Source organism: Rhinatrema bivittatum, unplaced genomic scaffold, assembly GCF_901001135.1.
Source record: "Rhinatrema bivittatum unplaced genomic scaffold, aRhiBiv1.1, whole genome shotgun sequence".
Lineage (NCBI taxonomy): Eukaryota > Metazoa > Chordata > Amphibia > Gymnophiona > Rhinatrematidae > Rhinatrema > Rhinatrema bivittatum.
This window is the reverse complement of record NW_021821220.1, coordinates 36,303-62,713: the sequence shown is the minus strand read 5'-3', so window position 1 is coordinate 62,713 and position 26,411 is coordinate 36,303. Positions and strand designations below refer to the sequence as shown.

The 26,411-nt window shown below is 44.4% G+C and overlaps 1 pseudogene; it reads right to left on the bottom strand.

The window, feature by feature from the left end:
• The window catches only part of LOC115082527, a 62,811-nt pseudogene that overhangs the window by 16,641 nt on the left and 19,759 nt on the right, over positions 1 to 26,411 (bottom strand).

Here is a 26,411-nt window from a genome sequence, read left to right as displayed (position 1 = left end):
AGGGCATAGGCACTATAGTAAGTTTCTCTCTCTCTCTCTCTCTCTCTCTCTCTCTCTCTCTCTCTCTCTCTCTCTCTCTCTCTCTCTCTCTCTCTCTCTCTCTCTCTCTCTCTCTCTCCCCCCAGGAGCCTGAAACAGGCTGTCTGGGACTATCGTGGATGGCGGTAATCCTTTTCAGGCCTGTAACGCAGTCCATAATGCGAGGTTGGAGTTGTAGTTATTAGCCGCGATAGCAGCCGCACACGATACACAGGTTCCCGCTTTACATATGCTCCGCCCCGACTCCGCCCCCTGAATACCAAATGACTAATTTGCATACGCGATTTGCGAATTTATCGCACGCGGTAAAGTGCTTGGAAAATGAGGCCCTATGATAGAATGAGGTAATTAGTTAAAAAAAAAACTAAAAGGAGTTTTTGCAAGGGTTAAAAGTTTGCATAAAGTATGGACATTTTTAAAAATGCCATATTGGAACTGCAGATAAAATGTATTCCATGCATTAAAAAGGCTAAAGGAAGACAAATGACTACCAGCAAGGTTTAATGGTGAGGTAAAGGAAGCAATAATAGCTAATAGAGCATCATTCAAAAAATGGAAATCAGACACAAATAATGAAAATAGGCAAGAGGATAAACACTGGCAATTAGATATAAAACAGTAGTAGTTAGATAGGCAGTAAGGTAAAAACTACTAATAAAAACTTTTTCAAGTACATTCAAAGCAAAAGGCCTGTGAGGGCATCATTTGGGCTGCTAGATGGCCACAGGGGTAAAAGGATGCTGAGGAAGGACAAGGAAGTAATTATTTGCCTCGGTCTTTCCAGAGGAGGATGTTGGGGAAATAACCATACATGAAACATTTTTTAATGATGGAGATTCTGAGCAACTAAAACAAATATCTGTGACAATGGAAAATGTAGTAGATCAGCTTGACAAACTAAAGAGTAACAAATCATTGAGCAAAGATTCCTTTGTGGAGCATGTAGTTCAATGTGTTCAGTTAGCCAATGGTTTTGTTGTCCTGTGATTAATTTATAAAGGATTGATACAAGTTTGTATTCTATTTTGTGTTTAATTATGTATCATGGACTGGCAGGCTGAAGTCAGGGAGCACCCCCAGAGATGGTATAGGGCTGCAGGTCAGGACTGGAGCTGATCTTCTGCCTAACCAATCCCCTCCCCTGCAGGTTGAGCCCTTGGGTTTTGGGAGCCAGTAGGACTTGTTTTCTGTAAAATATTGTGGCACGGTCAAAGCTAAAAACAGGGTGGTGAGACAAGGTAGGCTGGATGAGGCAGGGCAGACTAGATGAGGCAAGGCAGGCTGGATGAGGAAGGGCTGGGGCTTGGACACAGAAAACAGAACACAGGCTGTGGCTAGTCTAGGCAGGGACTGGACAAGGACAGGGCTGGATGAGAACAGGCAACAGGAAACAAGAATGCCCAACAGGGCACAAGGTAGGCTAAGTGAACCTTGAAGACCCAAAGGCCACATGGGAAAATAGGAAGGCCCAGGAGGGCACACAGCTTGGCAGGGAGGCCTCAGAGGCTGTAGAACAAGGCCAGAGGACCTGGAAGGATCCAGAGCAAGGCAAGTGGCCAAGAGAGGCCACAGAGCAAGACAAGAAACAAAGTTAAGCCGCAAGGCAAGGCAGAGAAACAAGGGAAGAGAGGCCAGTTCAGAGAGTCAGGGTGATTCAATGAAGAGGCCCTGAGGCACAGGACAGGCTGGGATAACTAGAGCTGAGATTTGGGCACTTTGTAATCAGTGAGGAAGTAACTGGGAAGGTAGTGAGCAAGGTTCGCTGAGGACCTTTTGGAGAGGGAAGGTTGTACAGCAGGTAAAACCTTGGCACGAGGAGGTTGCATAGCAGGCAAAAGCATGGCAATACCCCCCTTTAAGACCCCCTCCTCCTGGATCCCATTTGCCATGGGTGCTATGGTCACTAGGTACTGGAGTAACATCTCACCGGAGCTGAACTACTAGGTTGGGGTCTGTCCGAGCTTGAGGTGCAGTCAGAGTCTTTTGGGTGCTGAAGTGCTGACTCAGAAACTCTGGGGCTGAGGTGTTGGCACAATGCTTTGCTAATGCTGAAGCACAGAATCAGGAACTCTGGGGTGCCGAAGCTCTGAATCAGGTTCTCTGGGACACTGAAGCACTGGATCAGGTTCTCTGGGTTGCTGAAGTGCTAAATCAGGTTCACTGTCTGAGGCAATGAAGCGCTGAATCAGGTTATCTGTGGTGCTAAAGCACCGAATCAGGTTCTTTGGGGTGCTGAAGCACTGAATTAACATCTCTTGAGTGCTGATGTAAATGACCAGAATCTCTCTGGCACTAGGAGAGCAGAGAAGCTGGACAGGACTGCTCCTCCAGGAGTGGATCAGCTGGACTGGAAGAGGTAAAGCAGGCTGGACAAGGCAAGGCCTGAGGCAAAAGGAAAAGGGCAAGGCCTAGGAAACCGACAAGGGACTGGACTGGGCAGTGCAAGATAGAACAAGGACTTGATAGGGGCAGGACTGGCCAAGAACAGGATTTAGACAAAGACTGGACGATGACTAAACTAGACAGAACAGGCAACAATAAACAGGAAAGTCCAATAGGGCACAAGGCTGGCTAGGAGACCCTAGGAGGCCCGGAGGCCATATGATATGGTAGGAAAGCCCAAGAGGGCTCTGAGCATGGCAGATAGGCCTGGCAGGCTAAGGAGCAAGGCCAGAAGGCCTGGAAGGGCTCAAAGCAAGGCAAGAGGCCAAGAGAGGCCACAGAGCAAGGTAAGAGGCCAAAAAAAGGCCACTAGGTAAGGCAGGCCAAGGCAGAATAATAAATTAAGGTTGGCCAGGTCAGAGAGCTGAGGTGACTCAATGAAGAGGCACTGAGGGATTAAACAGGCTGAGTTAGGTAGGGCTGGGGCACAAGGTGATCAGGAAAGTGGGAGTAGAACTTGCTGAGGATCCCTGATGAGTATACCTTCTAACTTAGCCAGATAAGTTATATCTAGCTAAGTTACTTAAATGGTCAGCTTTAAATACTGACCTCAGAATGGGAGCACAGTCTTAGTAAATCAGACCCTAAAACTGCAGTTTTATGGACTGATTCATGGATGTAAACAATATTCCCTTTTTCTCTCTCTTATATTAATCTAGGAACATAAGTCTACTTTGTACTAAATGCCTGGAGCTATTTCTCCAAAATCAGAACTAACAGTCATTTACTTCTAATATTCTCATTTGCACTTAAAGAAAAAAATTATTAAACAGTTGGCTAAATCATATCATGCATATATTGTATTTGTAATGCAATACCACTAGCATCATAAATAAATCTACATTTTACCACATCTAGCCCTCAGATTTTGATTTAATTAATTATTTGACTTTCCAAATCTGAACTCAAGGCAAGTCGAAAATTATGCATAGCTGAATTTTCTCTGACCCAAAGGGTTTATAATTTAAGTTGTATCTGAGGCAATAGAGCATGAAGTGACTTGCCCTTGGTAGTTAGAAGCATTAATGGAAGAAGTAGGATTTGAATCCTCCTTTTCCTGATTCTCTAACTGCTGTTCTAATCCCTAGGCTACTCCCATACTCCACAGGCTTATTAGAAGGTAAGGATCCTCTAATATTAAATACTAAACCTGCACATGAAATAAAGGTGGAAGATAAAAACTGAAGGGCTTCTCTTCTGGACAATGGCCAAAACGCAGTAGGGTCTTTCTCAACAGAGAAGCTTAGGGTGAATGTGGGAACCTAATGCTGTCCATCTCTGACATAGGCTCTCCTAATAGAGGCTAAAGGACTGAATCCAATAGCATCTTTGCCTGGAATACCCGTTCTTCTAAATTACTGTTGCGTCCGTCAGTCACAGACGGTTGCGACTGCTCTGCCTTAACTCTTTTTCTCCCCTTTCACTCTCTTTGGGCAAGATGGCTGTCTCCGGTGCCACATGCCAAGGGCCTCGGTGTTTCGAGACCAGCATAGGTGTCCCCATCTACCATGCTCACTCCCGTGGCCTCCTAGGGTGCGAGCGCGCACATCTCTGATGCTCAAATACATGTCATGGCGGGAACCTTGGGGGTGGCCCCACCGCATGACGTCAGTACCTCCAGGTATATCCAGCCTCCGCTTCCACTATCAATTTGAGTTAGCAAAGACTTCGCTTCGCTACTCTGACTGCTCTAAGCTGCATGTTTAGACACCACTTTCATGCTAAGGGCCTCACTCCAGCAGAAGCTCTAGACACCCACTCCTCAGGGGTCTCTTGCTTCCAACTTCCCTTCGGGGTCCTCACTAACCAAGACAACCACTCCTCGGGGGTCTTTTCTCTCTATTCATTTTCAGGATATTGAACCATTGGGTAATCGCTCCTCGAGGGCCCATCTACTTCATATCCTGCACCACGGACCTTCAGTCCCACCATTCTACCATCAGGAAGATGCCTTCACTCTGTGAGTACCTCTATGATCTGGCACTCCAACTCCACCTACCAGCCGCAGCATTACCCTCACTACTGGCTCCTGCCTATCATGAACATCTGAGTGAGACTATACTTCTGAGCCTATGGAGCGTATTGTCACTTCGTGGATCAGTGACTTACCTTCCTGCTTCACCATCTATTTACAGCAGTACAATAAAGACTCTATCCATTCTGTGTCTGCTATCTGTATCAGCCTATCACAGTGGTTCCCCACGGGGCTCCTCCCCGTTGGCGGAGTCATCTCCATTGTGACCAAGGGTCCACAGTGCCTCAAACACAACAATTATAGGACTTATTGACATCTCTCCTGACAGGGAAATGGTCTGGACTCATTGGGGATTTCCCTTTGAACCTACAACCTATTGACAACCTATGTAAGCTACTGACTGAACCCAGGGGTTACCTACAACTTAGAATCTGGGGTTATGTTATACTCTGACCTCAGGAGCCATCCAGAAAGGTGTTCCTACAGATGTGTTCCGACGTAGACGGGAGTTGGACAATTGAGCTGATACGCCTGCAAAAGTAAGAAAGAAAGTGCATCAACATACATATTTAAGTGTTTGGGTATTTCTCACTGTGCTTTCTTTCAAAATGGATTACATATTCAAGAGAAGAGATATACCAAATAACAATTGGTGCTGAAGATCTAAAGCAGTGAGAGAAAAGGAAAGAAGGGACAAAGACACACAAAATAGTCAGCTTAAAGGCCACAGGATAAAAAGGTGAAAGAGAAAAAATATTGGAAAACAACAGATTTATCCTGCAGAAATATGTATCTGAGATATGCTACCATCTTATTTTATTTATTTATTTATTTATTTATTTAGAGATTTTTTTTATTTTTTTTTATATACCATGGCACGTTCAGAACATCACCTTGGTTTACAATGAACCATAAGTCAGCAACAAGCTTTACAATAAAAAAACGTATAGAGCAATTTTTTAGAACTTATGTAACAAGCATCTTGAAGCCTAAGAGAAATACTGTGTTAACTTTTACCTCAGTGGCAAATAAAAAAAGGATCTCCTGAACACTGTAAAACTTTAGGACTAGATTTATCTAAATTTGGGACTCAGAAAAATTTCCAGAAGAAAAATATTCAATTACTTTGGCAAATAAAATCATTAATAACATTCCATGTTAAACATTGCTCCTCAAAGGACCTATATCTTGAAAAACATCATCTAAACTCCCAAAATCCCTTTGTAGACCAGTCCCAGCTCTGAATTGTGTAAACCTCACAATACCCTTATTTTCCGTTTTCTAATAGTATTGATCTCCTGGTGAAGAACTGAGCTGAAGGACAAAGAGCATGATCTGACTATGATGTCAACTCAGACTAAGGGAAGCTTAAATGTACAAGAAAAGAAACAAATACCAAACCCTTAAGAACATCGGGCCCTGCCCTCACTCCCATTCAAGCAGCACTGCACAGAATGATGGACCAATGCCTTTAGAAACAACATGTTTCAGCAGTCCACAATCATGACGCTTTAAACATAGAAACAGAGAAAAATGATGGCAGAAAAAGATATGGCCTATCTAGTCTGCCCATCCACACCAAATGGGCTCAGCTCTAAATCCCTACCACTCCTTCAGAGATCCTCTGTGCTTGTCCCATGCATTCCTGAATTCAGATATGGTTCTTATCTCCATCACCAGCACTAGGAGGCTGTTCCATGCAGCCATCATCCCATTTGTAAAGAAATAGTTTTCTTAGATTACTCCTGATTCTATCCCCACTTACCCTCATTCCATAACCCTTGATTCAGAGCCTCCTTTCCTTTGAAAGAGGCTTGCCTCATATGCAGTGATTTTTTGGAGGTATTTAAATGTCTTTATCCTATCTCTCCTAACCCACTTTTTCTCCAGGGTAGACATGTTTATATCTTTAAGTTTGTCCCTGTAGGATTTATGAAGAAGACTATTGATCATTTTAGTTGCTGCCCTCTGGATAGATTCCATCCTGTTTACATACTTTTGAAGGTGCGGTCTCCAGAATTGTACACAGTATTCCAAATGAGGTCTCACCAGGGTTTTATACAGGGACAATATCACCTCCTTTTTTCTGGTGACCTTTCTAATGCACCTAAGCATCTTTCTGACTTTTGCCATCTCCCTATGTATCTGTTTGACTACCTTAAAATCATCAGATACAATCACCCCCAGATCCCACTCTTGTTTTGTATCATGCATAGAAGAAATTCACGCCATACAGCAGCATTCCTTTGAGTTTTTGCATCCTAAATACATGACCCTGCACTTTTTAGCATTAAATTTTAGCTGCCAGACTCTAGACCATTCCTCAAGCTTTACTAGATCACTCCTCATGTTTTTCACACCTTCTTGGGTATCTTTCCTGTGGCATATTTTGGTATCATCAGTAAAAAAGACATCTGCTTTATAATTGTCATTTTTAGGATGATAAAAAAGGGGACAATTAAATTAAAATAATAATAAAATGAAAGATAGATGTACTATTGCTAATATAAAGTTATAGCAAGTTGGGCTGTTTTTTGCATACTGTGACACATATCCTCTGGGAGTGAAAATCGCAAAGAAAGATAGGTCGCATCTACCCATTGGAAATCATCAGAGACAACCAGTAAATTAGCCAAGATATACCTTATCCCATATATCTACAGTATTGGCCCAAAAATGAGCCTGATTTTCAAAGCCATTTACATATATAAAACATTTTTATTGTAAATAGTCTTTATAAAATTGCCAGGAGCTCAGTGCATGTAAAATTAAATGCACAACCTGATTTCATCCATACTTTTATGCGCACTAGTGGCAGGAGTTCCTGGAGAGAGTGGTGGGTTGGAGTTGGTACTTATGCCCATGAAGGCCAATATTCAGCTGGCTGTTTAGTGGACAAGTCATTCAGCTAAAGTTAGCCAGATCACTTGTCCAGCATATTTAGTGGGAGAAGCATCCCACTGAATATCCCCAATTAAAGTTATCCAACTAACCATAGCCAAATAACTTTAAACATAACCAGATATTCTTTTGAATATCGCTGTTAATGTATAAAGGCATTCGACTATGGTTAGCCGTATAACTTTAGACTTAACCGGCTATATTCAAAAGAATATAGCCGGTTACATTATGTTCCTGTTTATAAAAAAAACCAAAAAACCTCACATTGAGGGCTTACAGGTCCTAACCTGCCCCCCACCTCCCTCCCACCTGAGTTACAAAGGCCTTATGGGGCCGAACTTGCCACCCTCTCCCCATAACGGCCTATTTCAAGTTGAAAAAAAAATTATTAGGCCTGAAAGTTCCCCCACCCCCTGCTCCTACTTCCCCTTTTATTTTTTTAAGCACATCTTGTAGGCTCCAGATCCTCTTTTAACATCCACCCCAACCATGATAGTGGGACCCCTCCTGGGAAAGAACATAGCAGCTTGACGAATCTAAGTCAAGATCTGTTTTTAGCCAGAAATCAACATATGTAAACTAAAAAGCAACACTGTTGTGAAACCTTGCCTTTTTTGCTAAATGCCAGCCCTAAACTTTTAACATCTTTCACACATAACCCACTCATTTTTATTTGACCCACCAGTCAGTCATTTTAGATTAGATATTCCTGCAATGCTGCATATTTTCCTCAGTGAAATTAGCATCTAACAAATAACACTGGTAAACAAATTTCTGGGAACATTTTATTTTCTCCACAACCTTCAGTGAAACAAGTAGATTTTAACAAGCTGAACACAAATATGCATTTATTATGTCTATATCACGTACCGTTTGCCAGAAAAGTGTGATATACATTAAGCATTGTTATGTGTCTGTAGCGGCATAAGATATAATAGCAATGTTGGCACCAAAAAACAAAACTAAAAATATTTTGCTGCAGATTTTCGTTTGTAATCACTTCCGACGCTTCACAAATGAGAAGAGTCCAACAATAGTCACCCAGCATGGAGGGGTTCCACTTGCCTTGATACCGTTTCTCCATTTTGACAATGTCTTGATGAAACCTTTCACCATGTTCGTCATTCACAGCACCAAGGTCTTCTGGAAAAAAGTCCAAGTGGGAATGAAGAAAATGTATCTTCAATGACATGTTGCACTTCATCAATTGGTATGCCTGAAGCAGATTTTCAACCTGTTCGACATAGTCTGCTGTCTTATAGTTGCCTAGAAAGTTACAAACGAAATTCTTGAAGGCTGTCCATGCAACATGTTCTGTACCTTGCAGAAGACCATCAAAGTGGCTGTCTTTCATCACAGCTCGGATTTGTGGGCCAACGAAAACACCTTCTTTTATCTTGGTGTCACTTATGCGTGGAAACATTTGCCGCAAAATAATCAAAGGCTTTACTTTGCTTGTTCATTACCTTAACGAAGTTTTTCATCAGCCCAAATTTGATGTGCAAATGTGGAAGAAATATCTTCCTTGGATCCACCAATGGGTCATGCGCAACATTCTTCTGCCCTGGAACCAACTTCTTGCAGAGAGGCCAGACTTTTCTGACATAATGCGAATCTCTTGTTCGACTGTCCCACTCACAAAGGAACTAACAATACTTTATTTATTTATTTATTTATTTATTTATTTAACATTTTTCTATACCGAACTTCATGACAAGATTCATATCAGACCGGTTTATATAGAACTTAGGGACTAACTAAACATAACCATATAACAGGAAGGCCGAAGCACAGTTACATATAACAGAGAGATAGAACTTGGGGGCTAGAGTAGCCTGGAAATAAAAGGACAGTAAAAAACTAGAGGTTGAGAACATATGTCTATACTGTGGCTGGACCAGGCATCTAGCCAATTGGGCTGAGTCTGATAGAGAGTAATGTTGAAATGTTAGAACTTAAGGGAAGGCTTTGAGGAAAAGCCAAGTCTTGAGTTTTTTTCGGAAGGTTAGCAGGCAGGGTTCCAATCTTAGATCAGTCGGCAGGTTGTTCCAGATGATGGGGCCCGCTGTGGAGAATGCCCGTTCTTTGGTGGAGGTTAGACGTGTGGATTTAGTTGGGGGGGACGTGAAGGGTTCCTTTATGTGCCTCTCTGATGGGTCTTGCAGATGAGTATAGTTTGAATGGGAACTGAAGATCTAGAGGTAGTTGGTTGTGGATGGATTTGTGGGTTATGGTGAGTTCTTTGTGCAAGATTCTGTATTTTATTTGCAGCCAATGCAGGTTTCTAAGTATGGGAGTGATATGAGCTCCCTGGTTGGTGTTGGTTAAGATCCTGGCTGCTGAGTTCTGAACATTTGTAACTTGGTGTAACCAAGTTGCAGACCCAGTAGAATTGCAACTACCTTGAGATTACCACACAAATTCCAGTTGTACCTCATGTACTCAATATGGTTCAGCAGTAGCTGCATGTTCTCATGGGTAGATATTGCCGTTGTGCAGCAAAACAGCCTTCAAACTTAAGATTGATTAATCAGAGTTGCCATTCTGTTGGGTCGTGGTCACATCCGAGAGCACAAAACAATCCATTGATGTCACAGCAAAAAGTCAGACTGTCTACTTGGTTGAAATATTTTGTCAAATCTTCATGACTGCTGCAAAATACTGACGTTTTTGTATCAGATGATAAAAGATTCCATCCTTGCAGCCTTGACCCAAGCAGCTCTTCGATAAAGCCAAATCTCTGACCAGATCATTCAGCTCTGATTGAGATATTAAATGAGGATCACTGGATGTTGATGGCACAAAGTCAGGATCAGCTGCTGCTTCCATCTGCGACGGTTCGCCATCATCGCCTACCTCCTCATCCTCGTCATCAAGTGTCCACACCTTTGGCGGTTTTGGAACAGGAAAACTGTCATCATACGTAACTGGTTTCATTGCCAATGCAAGGTTAGGGTACTCAATAATCTTCCTGTTCTTTGATGAGTATCCTGACACATTCGTCATGCAGAAGTAACAGTAAGTTATATGATCTTTCTGTTCTCTCCATATCATTGGGATGGCAAATGGCATGGATGGTCGCACACCTTTCAGCCAAGCTCGCAGACTACTGGTGCAAGATGTGCAACATATATGAGTAGTCCATGCTCTGTCCTGGTCACCAATTTTGCACCCGAAGTATAACTCGTATGCCTTCTTAATGAGTGCAGTCATATTCCTTTTCTGTGCTTTCAGAGTAAACTCACCACAGATGTAACAAAACATGTCACAGCTATTACAACATCGGCGTGACATTTTATAAAGTATATGAAATTAAATCCACAAGCTTTAAACTTAACAGTTTTAGCGATATGATTCGCTCATTCACACAGATGTTGCATAGGAGACAACTCATTGCTGCTGCTTATATAAGGCTGCGTCGTCTTGGAAACAAGTTGGAATCTTGCAGCCAAGCTGGGGCTTGCCAAGCAAGTTCTAGCACGATCAGGCAGAGTTTCTTCATGTATTTTTAAAAATGTAGTCTCTGTTACATGTTATGTTGATTATGGCCATCAAAAATATGACATGAATTTTAAAAATCATAAAAACTACTGTCCAGCAAGAAAATATATGTACATGAGATTATGATTTAAAATTTCACAATTATTGTAACACAAAATTGGTTGTTTCTCAAAAACCTTACGTGATGAATAAATTTCGAAGTAATATCTGTGATCAGCATTAAAACATCTATTTGGAACATCAAAACGCCTGAAGGAAACAAAAACTTGTTTACCAGTGGAATTTAAGAATAATGTAATCTACATTATTTAAGCATTACTGAATTTATGCAGAACTGGGTTTTAGGTGGGTGAGCGGGGAAGTTGCCCAGGGCAGCATGAGCTGAGGGGTGCCCTGGGCACCACCAGCATCACTTAGCCTGTGATGATGGAGAAGATTCTGGGCAGCAGCGCTACACCCTGAAGAGAAGCCTATCGGCAGTGGGGTCAGGTACTGTTCCTACTGCCAAGGCCAGTGCCTCTTCTGTTGTTCCTGTAAGATGCAGTTTAAACATCAGCTGTTTGAACTACAGGGAGCTCTGTAGCATGCACAGTTCAGATAGATGACATACAAGCTGTGCTCCACAGGAATAATTAAAGAGGCATTGGCCTTAGTGGCTGGGACAGCGTTTTCTTTCTTGAGGGCACCAGTGCTAGGTGGGGTAGACCTGTTGGCTGAAGAAGGTACTCCCTGGGAACACTGGGCTGGCACACAGACCATGCTTTCTTAGTTGAAGAGGATGTGCCCTGGAAATATAGCACAAATAGGAAACCCAAGCCCCTCAAGCCTTATTATAAACAGGGAATGGGGAGGGGAATATGGAACTGGAACTGAAATGGAGTGGAGAATGACAAAATAGAATGGTTTGGAAAGGGGATGGTTTTTATACCAAACAGTGGGGGGAAGGATATAGCCAGATGAACCAAATCAGGGTCAGGGCGAAGGAACGAGATGTGGGAGTCCTTCAGGCAAGGGGTGGGGTGGATGAATGTCAGGTGGCAGCAGACGAAGAGTATGGCCATTGGAAGAGGCCAGACTTGGCGAGGCATAGCAGTAGAAATGTCTCCAGTGTCTACACCTTATTTAAATGGCCCAGCACAAAATAGTGATGTCAGCAGTGGGTAGGGAAAAGAAACAAGGCATGGGAGTCCTTCCGGCAGAGGGTGGGGTAGCCGGAATGTCAGGCGGCAGCAGATGAAGAGTCTGGTCTTTGCAAGAGGCCAGACCTAACAAGGCACAGCAGCAGTAATGCCTTCGGCATCCATGCCTTGTTTAAATGGCCTGATACGTGATATTAAGGTCAACAGTGCGTGGGGTGAAGAAACGAGGAGTGGGAGTCCTTCAAGCAGGGGGGTGGGGTGGCTTAAATGTCAGGCTGCCCCACCCCAGACTCTTGCTATGCCCTTTAAGCTCCACCTGCCCTGCAGGATCCCACCCATAGAGCATATTTTCCTTAAGGAATTGAAGGTGGACCAAGCATCTAGCCTGGTCCTGCACAGGTAAATAAGGGAACACTAGGGGCACTGACTAACATACTCCTCCCCTCAGCTTGGACCCATCAGACCAAGCATCCCTAATCTCTCCTGGACCCCATCCAGGAGAGTCCAAGATATTCCATTCCCCTTCCTCTGGCTTCCCACCAGCTATGTTTGTTAATGGGGACCTAATGACATGCTCACCCCATCTCTTAGGGTTACCCTGGACAGCATCATGACCACTACCCAGTGTGCCATTTGCACAGTGCACATCACTAGTCCTTTAACTAAATTCTTTGCTGGCTCCAGGTTCAAATTCCACCCCAATGAAACTTATCGACTGACTGGGGAACCACAGATGCTGGTTGCCCTATATCCAGCTGCACCTGCTTCTTGGCATCTGGTATCTCTGATGTACAGCCCCCTTCTTTTCTCCTCTGCAGTCTCATTCACTGGGGTCTCCACAGCTTCAGCCTTTGGGCTCTCCAAAGACTCTTCCTCTGGGTTCTCCACAGCACATCCCTCTCGGCTCTCTGTGGTTTCCTCCTTTGTACAATCTGCAGTGTCTCCCCCTGGGTTCTTTTTTCAGTTTCCTCTTCTGTAAACTCTGCAGCACCTCCCTCTTGGCTGTCCACAGTTTTCTCCTTTGTATATTCTGGCCACTCACCCATGCCAATTGCTGGCCCCTTTGCAGTCTCACTCACTGGGGTCTCCACAGTGCCATCTTCTGGCCACTCCATGGCATCTCTTACATACCTTTCCACACCATATTTCTCTGGGCTTCTCATGGGCATTGTCTCTGGACTCCTGGTAATGTTTGGGCACCCTACAGGGTCTTCTTCAGGACCTCGTATAGTGCTGACTTCCAACTTCTCAATACTGCCTCCTCCTGAGCAATCTGTGTTGCCCTCTCCAGGGCTCTCTGTGACCCTTCTCTCAGGATTCTACACTGCCCCCTTCTTGGGGCTTTTCACAGGAGCAGACTTTAGACTCTTGGTAGTATGTGGGTACCCTATAGGGTCTTTCTCAGAACCACCTGTAGCACCACCCTCTGGACAATTGGTGTTGTAGCCCGCTGGCCACTCTGTAGTGCTCCCTCCTGGGCACTCTATGTCACTATGTCTTGACATGGCCATGAGGGTCCACTCCGAATAGAAGTTGGCCACAGCCCAGTGTGCTTTCTAATTCTGTTTTTGCTCAGCCCATGCCTGCTGATTCTTTGCAAGGCTCCTATCTCCCTCCTGGAGATTCTGAACCAGTGCTTGACAGCTTCCTTCATTGGTGCATTCTGGTGCTGCAGTACCCTGAGTGCCCCACTCCAGGCTTTCTCATGGCTGCACACCTTCCCTGTAGAGAGGCTTGCATGCTGGAAGAGGGCTCCACCCTGTTTCCATTCACTGCACTTACAGTCCACTCTAGTACTTTTCCAGGGCCATACCCTATTGAGCATAGCCCTGCTGCACCTGTGTTCCTTTCTCTTTTCTTTTTTCCAGGCAAAAAAAGTTTTAAAAAAGTAAAAAAAAGAGTAAAGAGCAATGACTAAATCATGTTTAATTCCTTATCCAACTCCAGTTGGACTTCTCCCATTAGCTGGTACAAACATACCACTTCCTGGCTGTCCCTGTAACCAGGCCCACTCACAGTTTCCTCTCTACCTGAAACTTAAACTTTGGATATTTTTTTCTTCAGTGTAGCTTCTGAGCCACGCCCTTTCAAAAGCTACCGTGCTCTGTGCACCCCTGCACTTTGTTTTAGAGCCACAAGTCCCCTGTTTTCTGTACTACATTTAGAACCACTGGTCCTTTTCACAACTCTTTCTGAACTCCAAACTGACACTTTCTTGAGAGCTGGGTTTTTTTTTTTTTGCTGTGCAAATCTTTGGAATAAATCCCATGGATGACACCATATGTGGGAATGAACGGTGATTCCCACAGGCCTGGAGACAAACTAGTATGATTCCAGTCTTTCTTAAAACAATATATCTTTATTACAGCTTCACACATGCACAACAGTGTTATGAATCTCCGTACGGAGTTAGCAACCTGTTGTATATCTGCTAAGGAGTTAGCAAACTGTTGTGGATCTGCTCCCCCAGAGGGGTTAGCAACCTGATGTAGTTCTGTTCCTCCAGGGAGGAGGCATAGCAGTCTGTAATGGAATCTTCTCCCCGAGGAGAGTAATCAGCATTCCGATGTACATTGTAGATGGAGTTAGTAATCTGTTGTGGGTTGGCTCCCCACAGAGTGGCAATCTTTTAAGATACCATTCTAATACTGTAAAGAACAAACACTTAATGTAAATTGGTGAATCCTTGGGCCGATGGCAGATGACAGTGCCCCCAGGAGGATATCCTGAGAGGGACCACTGGCTAGGCTGGAGTATGGAGACAAACACAGATAGTTCTTTATTAGACAAGAAGTAGAACCACCAGAGGTGGAAGTAGTGAGCTGATGTGCATTGCAGGGCTGAAGTCCTTCAGATACTGGAATTGCAATCTCTGGATTGCTGAGCTGTAGAGAGAGACTATAGGTAGTGAGTAGACAGGGTATGCAGGACACATAACCAGCAGTGGATGATACACTCACAATTGTAGATATCTGTAATGGCTTCTATGCATCAGAGAGTCTTCAGTATATTCAGGAACAGGAGCCATAGGCGAGCACTGGTTCCTATATGCAGTCTGGAATAAGAACTCACAATATCTGTGTATGAGATGGCTTCTGGAATAGAAGAGAGTCTTTGGAGGGTTTTAGGAACATAGGCCCTCATGGAGCGAGTACCGGTTCCTATCTGCAATCTGTAATAGTAATGCACCAGATATAGGTATGCGATAGCTTCGAGATAGAAGAGAGTTTTTGAGGGTTTTAGGAACATGGGCCCTCGTGGAGCGAGTACCGGTTCCTATCTGCAATCTGCAAATATAACTCACGATCTCCGTACCTGCGATTACGTCTTAGACAGAATAGAGTCTTCAGAGATTAGGATCATAGGCCCTCGTGGAGGGAGTACCGTTTCCTATCTGTAATAGAACTCACAGTGTTCACGTCTGCGATCGCTTCCCGGCAGTAGGGAGTCTTCTGAGCATTCAGGGATGTAGGCCCTCGAGGAGCAAGTACCGGATCCCGTCTTAGCAATCTGAAATCAAGAAGAGAGAGCAGGTACCCCTTGGCAAGTTTGCGGAGGCAGAGCAGCGGAGAAAGATTTCCCCTTGCTAACTCGATTTGTAGTTACAAAAAAAGACTTTTTAAGTTGGAAGCGGATGACGTCACTACGGGGGGGACGCCCCCGAGGTTCACGCCCTTGCTGGTACAAAGTCTGGAGCACACGCGAGCGCCCTTACATCATCAGGAACATGGCGGATCCGCAGCATCAGGCCAGCCCGGGGATTCCGGGGAGAAGCAGCGAGGAGAAGCCGTGGCAGCATCTGTCCGTCAGACCTGAAGGAAGTCGCCACTAAGGTAGAGAGGGTGGAGCGAGGGCGAGAACAGGCACGAACGCAACAGCCTCACAGCAGGGTTTGTGTTGCTTCACAGACTGCTAGGTAAATGAGAGAGTTTGTGTCACTGTTACTGAGATGAATCCTAAATTTGAATATTCTTTTTGTATGGCGAATAGTAAGGGAAAACATCCAAGTTCTGCTCTACACCCTTACTAGGGGATTTCAATGGTCAGAGCCAGTGTATGTGAGAGAGTGAATGTGTGAGAGAGCATGAGTACATGTATGAGAAAGGGAGTATGTGAGAGAATGAACATACATAACTGTTTATATGTAAAAGAAAGACAGAGCCTGTGTGCATGTGTGTGAAAGCCTAAAAATCTTGATCTCTCAGTTTCTGTGAGGCAATTTGCGGAGATAAAAGCCCATAAAGTCAAATTTTAAGTGTATTGTTTGGTCTAAGTAAAGTTTTCTTATTTCTTGGTTATGAATATCAAGACACTTATTTCATCTCAGTTATGCATATTTTCTATAAATATAGGTGATGTGTGGGGATCAGTTAGGGGAAGGGTGTCATCAACAATTTTTGCCCAGGGTGCCATTTCTCCTAAATCTGGCGCTGAATTTATGGATATCTGTGCATAGACATAACTCTTGACAGCTCCACCTTTCTGCTGAATGAGACTATAGGCTTATAACATTGTATCCTATTTCTCTTTGAAAGTGGATAGTAAGTAAACAAATAAGGAGAGGGTGCAGAGTCATGGCTTCAGGAATACTTTCCAACTTAGATTTGTAGAAGGGGTGTAAGTGTGTAATATGGAGAGTGTGCATGTATGAGGGGGACATAAGTGATGTGTGGGGTAAAATGTATGCAGAGTTGAGTGGGGTTGTGCATGGGGGATGTCTATATATGTGCATAGTTTCATGTTTCATTTTCATTTCATTTATTAAAATGTATTAATCGCTTAATGGAAAATAGGCTCTCTACTTCAACGGCATGGGAGAAAGACTGATACATCACGAATTTCCAGCATAGCTCTCTGCTTCAACGGCAGGGGAAAAGAAAAACTGATACTTCACGCATATCCAGCATAACTTCAACGGCAGGGGAGAAGAAAAAAGGATTCACACTCACAAAGCGGGGAGTAGCTGGCTTGTCACGGCGGTTACTACCCCAAACCAAATGTGCCTGATACTTCACTTTCGATGCATATCCAGCATAGCTCTCTGCTTCAACGGCAGGGGAGAAGAAAAAAACTGATACCTCACGCATATCCAGCATAGCTCCCTGCTTCAACGGCAGGGGAGAAGATAAACAACCAATAAGGGCTGTATAACATAATCTGGGTAAAAACAAATAAGCATGGGTGTAGCTTGCTTATTGCGGCGGTTACTACTCCTACTACCTCTAACTAATCAAGCTAGATATTTCACTTGGATGCAGCTCCTCCACCGCTCTCTACATTAATGGCGGGGGTGGAAGGGAATTAGAACCAAGAGCTAAGAGAAACAGATAAGTATGGGAGAAGAAATGAGGGAAGCTTGCTGGGCAGACTGGATGGGCCATTTGGTCTTCTTCTGCCGTCATTTCATTTCTATATAGGTCTAAGCGATTTACAGATCATACATACATAAAAATAGATAAAATAAACATACAAATGAAAACAATAAACAGACATAGATATAAACCGCAGATAAGGTTTTCATAAAGAAAGTCTTACCGGTGCATTAACAGAAAGCTTGCTTTAGTAAGGAAAGCCTACATGTTTTGATGGTGTCTGCTAACTGAAGTTCAAAAGTAAAAGAATTCCAGAGGGTTGGTGCAGCTACTGAAAAAGCTGATTCTCGTGTGACAGAAAGACGGGCATGGTGAGGAGAAGGAACATCCAGGAAGCCACATTGAGATGATCTCAACTCACAAGAGGGTTTTTATATTTTAAGTAATGCATTGGACCATGAACAAGATTGTAGACTTAGAAGTTTGAATTTTGTCATGCAGATTTTGTAATGAATTCTTTGTTCTATAGGCGACCAATTTAACTTTTCAAGAACAGGGGAGATGTGTTTGTGGCATTTTGTATTAGTAATTAATCTAGCAGCTGATATAAGAAGGAGTTGCAAAGGATATAATGAATTGAATGGAAGACCGAGTAAAAGGCTGTTACAATAGTCAATGTGGGGAAAGATGATTGTACATATGATAGTCAAGAAATCATGATCATACAGTAAATGGCATAAGCCAGACAAAAGCCGAAGTTTAAAGAAACCATTTTTGATAATAGATTTAATGTGAGGTCGAAATGGTGGATATTTGTGTGTGTGTGTGTGGGGGGGTGTGTATGTGGGGGGCATAGGATTATTTTGAGTGTAGGGGATAACTGGTGAGTATGTATGTACTTTGGAAGAATCTTTTTCCTATCCTTTTCCAGTTGCTTCAGTTATATACCCCGTCTCTGCCTGTAGTGCTCTGCAACAAAGTGCTGGAAAGGTGAGTGTGTATATGTGTGTGTGTGTGTGTGTGGGGGGGGGGGGGCTCTTTTGGAATAGAGCACTTGTCATAATTCTAACGGTTTGAACAGCTTCTAACAGTTTTCTATAGAAAGTAAAGGGGAATTTTTTTCCATTGAAAGGAATGAGCAATATTTGTTAAGGCACGGTACATCTGAGATATTCACATTTTCTTCCCACATGCCAAATATGGTGAATTTCTAATTTTTTTTTTTTTTTAAGAGTTATTGTGCCTTTGATCAGATGAACATTAATCCAAATGGTTAGTCAACAGTATAATTTCCTCATATCACTGTGTTTGGAAAAACCAGCATTTAGCATTTACATGCTGTTGTCCACTCTATCTCAGAATCTACTTCTGACGGTGTGCTTTGGGGTGGACACTTGATTTTTCTTCCTTTCAAAGAGATGAAGGGTTTCTCTCTTTATTTTCACTCAGTCTTCTATTTAAAGGTTACAACTTGGATCTACCTAACCTAAGTCATCAAGGTATCCCAGGCATATACTATAACTAAGGATTTAAATAAGAAGTCCACATACAGTAACTACATCTTAGAAGACAAAGAAAAATGTATGATTTTCAACCTGGTATTTTTTAGATTGTTTGTTTTTCTTAATTGCATTTTACTGATGAGTTTTTATGTCAGGATGTTTTCTTTATTGTTCTTGCTTGGGGAAAGTTTGTTGGTAGAGATTGAAAGTTCAATTTCCCCCTTGTGGTGAATTGTTTCAGCCTGGAACTGGTTGTTGACCCATGGACTGAAGATTTTGGGATGCCCTCATAAAAGAGTTAATGTCCAAGACAGACAAGTAGGATACTCAAAACAGTTTTGGATCCATGCTCAGTGATGTCTCTGCTGATCTGTGTGACTTAGAAATACAGAGTGTGAACTCAAAGAACCAGCTCTTAATCCTGGAAACAAACGTGAAAAGAGCCAAAGTTTTATCGCTAAATGTGATTGAGGTCCAGCCTTCTCTTGCCCAGTCATTTCCTCCAGTTTTTACCCTCAACACCCCTGCTTTTTCTCCAGTGTGCATAGATGTCAAGTTTCAAGAAACCAGTGACCAGGTAAAGAACTGTTGGAATTTTTTGTAGGGATGTGCAGAGGAAAATATTTTGTTTTGGTTTGTCTATTCATTTCATAGATAAAAATTATTTGTTTAGTTTGTTTCTAACAAAACAATTCATTTGTTTTATTTGTTAATTTATTTCTTATTAAAATCAATGGGGGAAGGTGGATTATTTTGGGTTTTATAATAATTTTTAATGAAGCTTGTGGGTGGATATCGCCAGAAAGGTGAAGATACTCCAATGCATCAAAACTATGTGTACATGACACCAAAAGTAGCATGGATAGCACAAGGACCCACAATGGAGAAAAAAACACTACTCCAAGGCACCATGGTAGAAGCAAGCTACAGTAAGAGTGGCCAGAAAACCTCAAGGCTCCAAATGTGGGACACAGGGCATCAGCAATTGGCATGAATCCCTTAAGACTACACAGGAGGGGAAAAGCAGCACTGAGTGTGGTATGAACAGCTCAAGGTAACCATGAAGGGGGAAGAAAGCACCAAAAGTGGCACAACAATCCCAAGGCAGTGATAGAGAGTCAAAACAGTGAAAAAAAGTGGCATGAAGGGCTCAAAAGCATCAAGAGAGGCACAAAGCAGCCACCCACAGTGGCAAGAACATACCAAAGGCTCCAAATGAGAGGTAAGAGGCACCAAGCATTTGGTACAAAACCCTAGGCAAAGAGAAGTCAAAGAAAATCCCTGGAGAAGGGACATCCCTGATGTCATTTCTATATATTGAGAGCTTGGACCCTTAGACTGAGGAGGAATTGGCGCAACCTGCAGGAAAGAGCCCTGCAGGGCCCCCACTGTCGGAAGGCAGAGCTGACTGGAGCAGAGGCCCAGCTGGAGCTTCACCAATACCAGCACTTGCAGGCCTCTAGGTTGGTGGAGATCCAATGAGATGCGGGTGTGACAAGCCAATACAGGAAGAACAAGCAGAGTCAGTTTTGAGTGGAGGTCTAGGTAGGTAACGATTAGACAGAGTCGTTGTTCAGGCGGTGGTCAGGGCAGGTGGAAGTCGAGTAGAGTCAAAGTTCAAGATTAAGTCAAGCCAGAAGGTAAATCTGAGATGAATCCAGGAGCTGGTCCAAGGTCAAAGCCAGAAGTCCAGTCCAAAAGGTGAGGGAAGAGGAGGGGTAGAGAAGACGAGAAACTGAAGACAAATAGAGGAAGTACTGACCAGGAAGACAGGGAACCAAATTGCAGGGAACCAGGGGCCAGACAGGGCCACATTCAGGAACAAGAATCAGGAATGCAATGAGATGCACTTCTCTAGACGAGATGACCTATTGCCAAGGAGGAGCATGTGGCCTTATATAGGCCCCAGCCTGTGAAGTATTCAGAAGGTGCCACATGGCTGTTCCCGCTACTGGCTTTTTAAAAGTGAGGGAGACAGCCCCATGCATGCCTAGGGAGGTAGAAGAAACGGCTGGCTGGAAGGCGACCCAGGCATTGATGCCCCAATGACATCCTGCTGCACAGGAAAGAGGGAGGCTGAAGTGGTACATTGTAGCTTCCTGCCACACTCAGAAGAGGATGCTGAGCCGAGCCCACCAGAAGCAGGGGAGACCTGGCGTCAGGAGGCCATGCAGCCGAGCCTGATTAGCAGCAGGAGCGGCAGGCTGTGGGGTGGGTGTGCTGTCTGCCAAACATAACAGTACGCCTCCTCTAAACCCCCTCCCTGAGGGTTTAGTTTTCCCAGGATGCATAGCATGAAATTCCTTCAGGAGATTTTTATCTAGAATATTGGAAGCAGGTTCCCAGGTGAAGGACATTGAGTATCTCTTTTACCTGATAGGTAGCATCATCCTCGGAGGAAATTTCTCATGGTTTGGGTGGTCTCCAGGAGGGCCATTAGAGAATTAGTGGTTTCAGGAGGGAGACATGGAAAATATTGTGGACTCCTAAGGAAGTAGGCAGACATAGCTGATAGGTCTTGGGACCAATTTTCCTGAGGATGGGAAAAGGCCCAGTGTATAGGAAGGTGAGTCACATAGATGGTAATCAAACCCGAATGTGGTGGGGGCTAAGCCAAACGTTGTCTCTTGGCTTAAATTGCTGAGTGACCCTCCAGTGAGCATTAGATATCTTCTTGGACCAATCGGCTGCCTTTTGTAACATCTCAGAGGTACATACCCAGAGTTCCTGGAATTCTAGGGCCATTAGCTGGGCTGCAGGTGATGGAACTGTGATGGGAAACGGCAATGGAGGTAGCGGTTGTCTACCGTACCATACACGATTTGGAAGGCTGAAGATCCTGTGGCTGCGCAGACATGGGACTTGTGGAAGAATGCTGCCCAGGGCAGAAGGAAGGTCCAATTATTCTGCTGGTCATTAGTAGAGGCCCTGAGGAAGGTCTTTAAGGTGCGTTTGGTCCACTCAGCCTGATCATTGGCTTGTGGGTGGTTCGCCATTGTGAAGTCTAGTGATATGTAACATTTTTTACACAGAGACTGCTAGTTCCAGGCTGTGAATTGGGAACCTTGGTCTGAGTCAACATGCCGGAGTAAGCCATGCAGGAAAAAAACGTTCTAATAGAAGTGGCGGGTGAGTTTTGGCACCGAGAGAAGGCCAGGAAGTGGGACAAAATGGGCCATCTTTTAGAAACAGTCAATCAGGACCCAAATAATGAAACAGCCATTTGAGAGAGGAGAGGTTCACACAAACTCGCTGGACAGGTGTGTCCAGGGTTCTCTGGGTGCTGGCAATGGCTAGAACAGCCCCCAGGGTCATCCTGACAAGAGTTTCTGCTGTGTGCAAGTGGGATAAGAGTCCAAATAGGCATGGATGTCACATTGCATCTGTGGTCACAAATAGTAGCATTGGAGGAGGGAAAGCATCCAGGCCTGTGAAGTCACCACCTGTCTGTTCCCATCACTGGCCCTTTAAAAGTGGGGGAGACGGCCACATGCATGTCTAAGGAGGCAGAAGAGATGGCTGGCTGGAAGGCAGCCCAGGTCCTAATGCCCCAATGGCATCCTGATGTGCTAGTTAGAGAAAGTCTGGACCGGCACAGCTTCCTGCCGCGCTCAGAAAGGGACACCAAGCTGAGCCAATCAGAAGTAGGGGAGGTGTAGCATCGGGACGCCACGTGGCCCGGCCTGACTGGCAGGTAGTGGTGGCAGGCCATGAGGTGAGTCTGTGGTCAGCCGAACATAACACCATATGACATCATTAGGTGAAGGCAATATTTGTTTTGGCTTGGAGTTCATCTCTTCCCTTTGCCATACCTAATCTCAGCCTTGTCAGTGCCATCGGCCTCCTCCACATACTCAATGGAGTCTAAGGTGCTACTGACAAGAGGCCCCGGTTTCTCTGCAATCACTGGCTGTTCAGTATCTTCTAGTTCAGAGAATACAGGACATGATTCTTCTTCTGAATCTGATTTTGCTTATATTACCTCCGTTACCTGAAAAGCAGTAATAATGAAGGAGCCCAGTCTTGGTTTTGGGTGCTACAATTCTGCTGCCCTGCCTTTTACTGTGGTAAAATCTGTTGAAAACTAAATATTACATGAAATCAATAGTCATAAGAACCGTATTGGAAGGGAGTTTAAAGAAAATGTCCAAGGGGGCATGAAACCATTAAACACTGGGTAAGGTCTGTGTGAAGCATTAGATTGCCAAGGCAACACCAAGAATTAATACGTTCCTGTAAGAGAAGGGAATTTGGAAAGATCCTCAAAGCAGCTAGAAAAGAGAAGGAAGCATTCAAACGTACCAAGAGTAGCTTGGAGCAGTAGCAACAGTGGTGCTAATGATTAAAATCACAAATGGTAGTTGCCAAGCAACACATCAAGAAAAGTGGCAGCAAGAATCCAAGATAATAGCAATGACTGAGGCAGATAGAAGAATGGCAAAATAAGCCCAAGGCACTAAGAGAGTCAAAGCAGTATGGTTCAGGAAGTGTGCAAAGCATCAGACTTCAGGGCAAACCCAAGAGTTGGCAAGTACCATAGGGAAGGTAATTTGGTGTTATGGTTAAGCGGTGTTTGGGTGGATTCTTGGGTAGTGTGGCAGATGGCCAAGCCCATGTGGAGGAGCCCCGTGAGGAGCCACAGTTCTGGGCTAGACTCAGGATGCACAAACACAGAGTTAGTTCTTTTATTATAAAGCTTGGAGTATGCCACCAGAGGTGGCAATAGTGAGGTAGTCTGGATGTAGCAGTCTCAGGACCCTCGGCAGAGGGGACCCTTCTCACCCCATTGGTATAGGGGAATTCCCATACAGGTTTCCCAGCAAGGCAGTACTGTGGATGAGATAGACTGAGAGTTAGATTACGCACTAGATGGTTGCTGTAGGTATGCGATTCTACCAGGTTAAAGTAGGTGGTACAGGCACCGAGGCAGGGAAAGCAGGCCCTCGAGGAGCGAGTACCTGATCCCTGTAAGGCACCTGAAATAAAGCAGAGGGCCCCCAAGGAGCAGGTACCCAGAGGTTACCCACTCCTCGGGTACCAAGAGTAGCTTGGAACAGCAGCAGCAGTGGTGCTAATGATTAAAATCACAAATGGTAGTTGCCAAGCAAATATTGTCTTCACCTAATTGCTACCAGGTTAGCAATTACCCCGAAGGGCAGAGAAAGAGCTTCCAGCGGCAGCACGGAAGCAGCAGAGTAGCTTAGACCGGCCGAGACCAATCCTTGCTAACTCAACGAGCTAGCAAAACAGTACAGGCTATATACCCGGATGGCGTGATGTCAGTAGAGGGGAACACCCCCGGGGTTCACGCCAATGTTGGAATAAAGACGTGGGTGGCACGCACGCGAGCACCCTAGTAGGTCTTTGGAAGGAGCATGGCGGAAGGCAGCACCATAGCTGTTCCAGGGACGCTGGAGAGGGCGGCTTGTAGATGCCGCTGTAGCTATTTTCCCAAGGTAAGCGGGTGGAGCCGTGAACAAGGTGAGGCAAATGGGACGAAGCCATCTAGCACCGACGGACACAACAGTACCCCCTTCAAAGGGTGTCCCCCATGCCTCCTACCTTGTCTTGGTTTCTGAGGATGCATTCTGTGGAATTCTTGAAGCATCTCTTTATCCAATATATTAGCCAAAGGTGTCCAAGAGTTATCTTCAGGTTTATAACCTTCCAATGACAGGAGGTATTCCCATACTCTGCTTCTTTTTCTTATGTCAAGGATAGCATCTACCTTGTATTCGATGTCTTCTTCTGCATCTATAGGTGTAGGTTCAGGTGTCTTGTTAGAGAACTCACTAAGGATCAATGGCTTCAATAGTGAAATGTGTAACGCATTATGAATCTTCAATGTAGGTGGTAGCTTCAGACTATAAGTGAGATTGCCTAATTATCGGAGAATGGGAAAAGGTCCAACAAAGCGTGGAGCAAAGCGAGCTGAAGATATTTTAAGTCTTAAGTGCTTAGTGGATAGCCAGACTTTGTAACCAGGCTGGAAATCTGGAACCTTGCAGTGGTGAGCATCATATCCTTTCTTAGCTCAATGTCCTGGTTTGAGAAGCATCTCTTTGGTCTGAGTCCAAAGTTGTTGAATATATTTGGCAGTAGATTGAGCTGCTGGGGATGACACTGACAGTGGAAGTGGCAGTGGTGGCAATGGTAATTGTCCGTAAACCACTTCGAATGGTATTGATCCAGTGGATGTTGCTGGATGAGAGTTAATGGCAAATTCTTCCCAGGTTAACAGTTCAGCCCAATCATTCTGGTAAGTGTTCACGTACACACGAATGAACTGTTTGAGAGTCCTATTCATCCATTCTGTTTGCCCGTTGGATTGTGGATGGTATTCTGAGGTGAAGTCAAGAGAAATATCAAAGTTCTTGCACAATGCCTTCCAGAACTTAGCAGTGAATTGGGCTCTGCGATCGGAGACTATGTTCTTAGGCATGCTGTGTAGGCGGAAGATGTGCGCGATGAAGAGCTTAGCAAGCTCCATGGAAGGGAATCCAGGGAGAGCCACGAAGTGAGCCATCTTTGAGAACCAATCTACAGTTACCCAAATCATGTTTCCACCTGAGAGTGGTAAGTCTACCACAAAGTCTGTAGCAATGTGTGTCCATGGCTCGTCTGGTACTGGTAAGGGTTGGAGTAGACCCAAGGATGACTGGGTGGCATCTTCTGTCTGGCACAATTAGCGCAGGAAGCAACTTAGGAGAATGTGTCTTCCTTCATGGTGGGCAACCAGTAAAACTTTTGCAGTTTAGACAGAGTTCTGCGTTGACCAGGGTGTCCAGCCAGTTTAGTCGTAAGCCCATGCTAACAGCTTTTTTTCTGAGGTTCTTGGGTACGATGGTTTTACCTGCAGGTACTGAGTGAGTAGCTGCCAAAATAACTCTTTTCGGGTCGATGATATGTTGCTGTTCCTCTGGAATATCCTTGGAAAGGAATCAGCGAGATAGGGCATCTGCTCTGATGTTCTTATCTCCAGGGCGGTATTTCAGCACAAAGTTGAATCTGTTGAAAAACAGAGACCATCTCGCTTGCCTATAGTTTAGGCACTGTGCTTGGCGGAGGTACTCCAGATTCTTATGGTCTGTAAAGACTGTGACCTGATGTTGTGCTCCTTCGAGCCAATGGTGCCACTCCTCGAATGCCATATTTATTGCCAGGAGCTCTTTATCTCCTATTCCATAATTTTTCTCTGCTGGAAAGAAGCGGTGAGAGAAGAATGAGCATAGGTGTAAGGCCTTGGAATCACCGGCCTGGCTTAGCACGGCCCCTACACCGATGTCTGAGGCATTGACCTCAACGATGAAGGGCTTAGTGGGATCCAGGTGTCAGAGACACGGCTTGCTCAAAAAGGCATCTTTTAGTTTCTGGAATGCAGTTATTGCCTCCATAGTCCAATTAGCAACATTGACACCTTTCTTCGTCATAGCTGTAAGCGGAACAGTAAGTGAGGAGTAGTTCTTGATGAAGAAGATTCAGAGAAGAGAAACCAAAATGATAAAAGGGATGGAACAGCTCCCCTATGACAAAAGGCTGACGAGGTTAGGGCTGTTCAGCCTGAAGAAGAGACAGGTGAGGGGGGATATGATAGATATGA